This window comes from Solanum dulcamara, chromosome 5 (genome assembly GCF_947179165.1).
Source record: "Solanum dulcamara chromosome 5, daSolDulc1.2, whole genome shotgun sequence".
Classification (NCBI taxonomy): domain Eukaryota; kingdom Viridiplantae; phylum Streptophyta; class Magnoliopsida; order Solanales; family Solanaceae; genus Solanum; species Solanum dulcamara.
The window spans coordinates 64,786,243-64,792,846 of record NC_077241.1 but is presented as its reverse complement, the minus strand read 5'-3'; positions in this window follow the sequence as shown (position 1 = coordinate 64,792,846).

Here is a 6,604-nt window from a genome sequence, read left to right as displayed (position 1 = left end):
AATAAGAGGTGGCGTTTCTGTTATGGAAGCATAATAACCCGAATGTTGAGAGCTCAAGGAGTTGAGGAAGAAAGTCACGATCTAAGTGCACCAAGGGTGCCGTATTTGATTTGCAAGGTGGTTGACGTTACCAAAACAAGAAGTCATGATGCAGCACAGGGACAAATGTTATCGGCTGTAGAACGACAAGCTCGCGACGAAAGTTGGATGGGTCGCATGTTTGGAATGGCAGAATTGCAATTGCGTACTGGTGGACGTCCGGCAACGGCCGAAGAAATGACAGAATTGGCAGAGCGCTATCCACTGACGGATAGTGCTATGCATATGTGCAGGGTAGGGCCGGATTTTCAAGAGCCTCTGGATGATGATGAACCCACCATGGAAGATGTGGGAGAAGACGAGGAAGATGAAGAACCAGAGGATACGGCTACCACTGCTCTTATGGTGGTAGATAACACAGCCACCATAATTGGAGGAGATGATGACTGAGCTATGCAGGGAGTTCTTTCTTTCACTCTTAAAACTATGCATTATTATAGAGCACTGGGGACGGTGCTTTGTTTTGGTGTGGGGTGAGAGTGTGAGAATTGATTGTATTGTACCTGTGTAGAAACTTTACTTTAGTGCATTCTAGTGCATTTTTTCATTTTGGGTTTCTTGGTAGTTGTTTTCGGTTCTTTAGCCAAGAATAGTCCCTTTTGAACCGTATATATATATAAAAAAAATGACTAGTTTAAGACACTTAAATTCTTGTATTTGACTCAGGTGATGCATGCTTTCATATGATTGTGTAGTTGACATTCAATAGTTATCATCCTTAAATTGTACATGTGCTATGTGGGAGTGGGGATTGTATGTATTCAGTGCAGACATATCGAGAGCTAGAACTTGCCCGGGGTACATACAAAACAAAATAGAGATTGGTTAGTTTAGGAAAGAAACTAGGCATTTCTTAAATAGCCTTGATTATTTTCCCTTGCTTTATACTAAACCCAACCTTTCAATACTCTCTTATTCCGAGCCTCATTCTAAAAAAAAAAAAGTGAAAAGGGGTACCAAATACTGATTCTTACCATCCCACCAGTTTAAATTACAACTTATGAAGATCTATGCAATCCTAAAACGATTGCATTCTTGTATTGATAGAGCAAAACACGGAGGGCAAGCCTATGAAAATCCTTGTGTAGCACATGAAATCGTTTGAGTGAGTGAGATGCACATGTTGAATTGTAAAGGATTTGATAATCTATAGAATGTCCAATTAAATGATGCATATGAGTTTGCTGTATTATAGAGTCAATTCTTGAGTTTAAGAGGTGTTGAACTAATTAAGGTGATTGAACATGTGTAGCCAGGTGCTTAAGGTATATCTGAGACAGATTGCCTTATGTTCATGCTAGGATCAACGTCTACGCTCAATTTAGGTGTTTGTTCGAGGACGAACAAAAGTCTAAGTAGGGGGTGGTGATCTTGGGCGCATTTATAAGCCCATGCACTATGTTTGGCCATTGTTCTGTGGCATTCTGAGAAGTAATTGAAGCCAAATGACGTGTTTTGGATGAAAATCAAGCAAGTGTGAAATAAGGTATGAGTTCCAACATGTGCAGGGATTTTGCAAAGCAAAAGGCAAAAATAATATATATGGTCCTGGCGCTATAGTAGCGCGATGCGCCACTGCAGCGCCAAAACCTGCATATACTTTAGTGGCGCGACGCGCCAGGATACAAACTACTGCGGCATGTTTTGGGCGCGATAGTGGCGCGATGCCCCACTGCAGCGCCAAACGAAATTCTTCAGAAATTCTCTGGGCGCGATAGTGGCGCGATGCGCCACTACAGCGCCATCACCTTTCCAATTGTTTATTATTCTTCTCTTCAATAATTGATAGGAGAGAGAACACTATAAATAGTGGGGTGTGCTAGGGCAAGAGGGGGTGGACAGAGAGGTGTTTTTGGAGGCAGAAAGAGAAAGAGAAGAGAAGAAAGAAGAAGAGAAGCACAAAAACATCTCAGGTTCTTTTCTTACCTTAGTGTGTTCTAATGTATTTGGAATTGATTCCTGGTTGTTGTTATTTACATATGAGTAGCTAAACACCCAAATTCCGGGACTATAGCTACGAAACATGATTTAATAGCATTTAAACTTGGTGGAAGATGGGTTGTTGATTCTAATTACTCTTTCATTCTTGTGATTATAATTTTGATGCTTGGCCAGCATTAAGATATATATGTTGTTTATCTTGAATTCGGAAGAGGACAGGTAGATAGAACAAAGAAGGGAAGGAATGTGTTCATACTAACATACGTTAGCATGATTAGTAGATACGATGCTTGTGACACATACCTATTTACCACATTTGGTTATGATAAAGGATGATAGTTAAATGCGTTTTTATTGTTTCATACCTATCACCGCTCAAAGATGTAGTTAGGTTGGCAATGAAGATAGGCAATTATAGGTCGGAAAACCATAATTGGATTATTAACCCTTTTTATCAGTAATTAAATAACCCATCGGAAACTAAGATTGAATGATAGTAAACATGATTTCACATGATGCTATAGCCCTGGAATCTCTTAAAGCCCGATTAATATACATAATTATAGCATTGTCTTCACTTCGAGAAAGTGTTTATATTTCCGAAAATTAGTAACAAACAATCTCAACCTCATTGCATAACTATAATTAGTGGAGGCATTTGAAAGAAACTGTTTGCCTTATCAAGGTCCCTGTGGGTTCGATATCTGGCTTGAAAGAGCCGCTTTACTACTTGAGAGACTACGTACACTTGCGTATGCAATTGTAGCTATAACAGTATTCTTTTCAACGCCACTAAATTTGCATCATTTGGAGTTCGAATTAAAAATTTGTGACCATTTTACTAGATACTTTCTGTGCTGAAAAGCTAAGGTCGCTATAGCGGGAATTAGACTGCTATAGAGCGGATGCTACAATGGGTTACGCGCAGTTAAATGAGTTTTTTAGATCTAAAATGGAATTTTATTATCAAAATTCGTCCAAGGTCATGCTAGGGCAAGGAAAGGGCGATTTCTTCAGTTTTCCATTGATTTTCTCCTTTATGGTAAGTCCTTCCATCAATCTAACACTTATTTGATTCTTTAATCCTTAGAATAATATTGGATTGATCATGGTGGGAGTAGAAAGTTAACCCAAGTGGAATTTTCTGGTGTAAAGGAAATTAATAGGTTGAAATCTCTTGAATATGAGTTAGTGTTGATAGATTATCTCCTTAGGACTAGATATTGATCTTGTAACATCCCAAAAATTTCCAAGCTAAGATCCGGACCATTTTCCATATGCATATAGGGTGTACTGGGTTATTCTTAATTATGCATAGGAGTTAACGTCATTTTTACTATGATAATAAATTTGGAAATGAATTAAGGTCACAAGAATCCTCTAGCATAAAATTGAGTTGAAATCTTCCTTACCGATTGAGTTTTTGTATAAGATTTTACTTGGGTCAAATTTAAACGATCATATCGCCTATAATATAAGAGTTAGGTGGTCAAAATCTATCAAATTAAAGTTCAATGAATTCTCTTTCTAACGCCACCAATTTGCCTCATTTGGAGTTTAGAGTAAAAAATTATGCATATTTCAGTGAAGTTCTGTCAGACAATCACACTTTTAAGGACGCCTATATGGACAGTAGATGGACTGTGAAACTATTAGTGAAGCATGCTGATTTTTTTTCAGAAACTTTTTGCACGTCTTCCAAGTTATTTTGGTCCTTTCCAAAACTTTTAAGCCTTATTCTAAGTCATTTTTGGGTGTTTTAAACAAACATATCATTCAACTAACTAGTTTTCCTCTCATAATCATCAATCTAAATATCCTAGTCTTATCTCTCAAAACTCACCTAGGGTTCCTCTTCTCTTGTAATGACCCTGAAGGTCATTTTCTTGAATTTTTGCAAAATAATCGTTTTACCCTTGTCAATAGTTGCCTTGAGTTGTTTTTGATTAGTATTGAGTGTTGTTTTTTGGAAATTCTATGAAAAAGTTTGGTTTTGAAAGTTTTGAGTTTTTAAAAGCTTAAAGTGTTCAAAAGTGGTATGGGATCAACCAAAATTACAAGTCTCATAACAAAATTTCGTCAATTTAAACAGCATTTTAATGTGGAATTTTGTTTAAGAGAGTTTATGGAACCAGATTTGGAGTTGTTACGAAAATTTGAGGTCTTAAGTTGGAAATTTGATGAAATATAGGTCAAGGTTTGACTTTGGTCAACATTTGGAGTTTTAATGGTCGAAATAAAATTCTGACGACTCCGTTGGTTTCTGGGGATAATTTTAGGTCTAGAAGTGGCAAGAGTTGAATTTTTAAAGGTCCCGAGATTATTTTAGTATTTTGGAAGCCTTAGTTAGTTTAGTTGTGATTTTTCAAGTTTTGGTCAAGAAAATCTCAAATTCGAATTTCGATGATTTCCTTGAGTCCGGAACGTTGAAATTAGTATGGTAGCATATTAAGTTTGTGTGCTCGAGATTTCGAATGAATCCCGATGGTTGATTTCAGGATTTGATCTTTGTGTCTTTGCTGTGTTTTCTACTAACTGGTGCTTGTGACTTTTTTTTCCTCACGATCACGTAGGCCTAGTCACGATCACAAAGTGTTAGTTCAGTCAGTCATCGCGATCGGGTGAAGGTCATGCGATCATGACGTTCAATTAATGAGTTGATCAATTTTTCCTCTTTGTGATCGCGAAGAGGGGTGTCACAATCGCGAAGTGCAATGCCTAGGTAGACCTGAAAATTTCTAAGAGTCGGGATTTATCCCATTTTCACTATTTTTGAAACCTAGAAGCTCGATATAGGCAATTTGGGTGTCATTAGATTCGTATTCTCATTGAGATGCATATTTGAATAGATTATAGTGAAACAGAACATTGGCGTAAGGGAAAAGCATAGATTCTAGAGTAGTTCGGGGTTGATTCGAGGTAAGTGAATTTCTAAACCTTTGCTTAAGCTTGTAGGATCATGTAATCATGTCTTATGTGTTGAAGGGTAATAGAAAGTGATTTTGGGAAATATTGGATATTCAATTGAAATTAATAACGAAGAACGGGGGAATAAATGGCAAGTAAAATGAATTAACATGATGTGTTCGATATGGTTAAGTCCTAAATTAATTGTGGATATGTGAATAAATTATTGTGACTTAAGTTATGACACTTGATTTATGACTTGTTGATATCATTTCATTAGTTATGATCACGTGACCATTTGCATATTTGCATTTATTCTGATATGTTGAGATGAAATTGATTTGAGGAAATATGCCAAAGAAAAATAGTTCCGGCTAATGATGATTATGCCGATGGAAAATGGTTCCGGTGATGCCGAAGGAAAATGATTCTAGAGATTGATATTTATGTCGAAGGGAAATGGTTCCTGCGGATACATGGTTCATGTATGCCCCCCATGGGTTCTGGCCTGCTAGTTAGCGAATGTGTATCATTTAGGACATACATACATCACTATATGTGATATTACATTGCATGCATTGCATCCTACATTTTTTGTCATTGTGGACTGTTTTACTGCTTTTTTATATTATTGACTATGGTGATTCGACTGAGATTTGAGTTGTACTGTTGTTAAGATATATACTTGTGCTGTTAGAACTGTTAGACTGGACTGATTTCTATGCAAGTTGTAGTCTGAGGAGTTGTCTGTATTTTACTAGCTTAGCTAAATCATAGTTGTTTGCTTGCTGGGTACCGTGTCAGTGGTACTCACCTCTTTCTATCTACACTTGTGTAAGTTCTGAGCCCGAACAGTGACCCTAAGTTCTTTTCTTGCATCTAAGGCTTTTAGAGGCGATTCGAGAGGTAGCTGTTGATGCTGACAATCTTTCTTATTCCTCTTCACTTTTACTTTGTTTTATTAGAGAGACAAAGATTGAGACTGTATTTTTTTTCAGTATCTTGTATTTAAAGGCTTGTACATGTGACAATCAGTCTGTGAGGAATTTTGTAGTTGACTAAAATTTCTGCTATTGTCTTTTTAAATTACCTAATTTTAAACCATTTTCGCTTTTATTTTTCGCATTTATTGGGTTTGGACTGACTTGTCCGGTGGGAATGAATAAATGCCACACACCCGGTTTTCGGGTTGTGGCATCTTCATTAAGAACCTAAAGCTTTCAAGTCAAAAAATTAAAGAATCAAGAGAAGTCTTCCATCTAAGGTTTTTTCAAGTTCTTCCACTCAAATAACTACATTAAAAAGTTTCTTTTCTCAAGATCAAGCACCGTGATTTCAAGATCAAAGATTTCCTTCAACAAAGCTAGTGTTCTTTCTTATGCTTAAGAAAAATCAAGTCTCTATCAAAGCTTTCTGTCCAATAGCTTCATGACCAGGAGTGTAAGGCTAATCATAGTGTTGGACTCAGTTCATCCGTATGCCCTACATCTAAATTCAATCAACAAGAGTTTAATCTAGAGTTTTAACTTAAGCTTCCTTGAATTTTGAGTTCTTTCATCACTCTTCAATATTGAATTATGATGCTATCATTGAAGTCGTGATTTTTCATGTATTTTTTATTTTTTTGATTATGTTCATGTCTATTTTTTAAATGTAC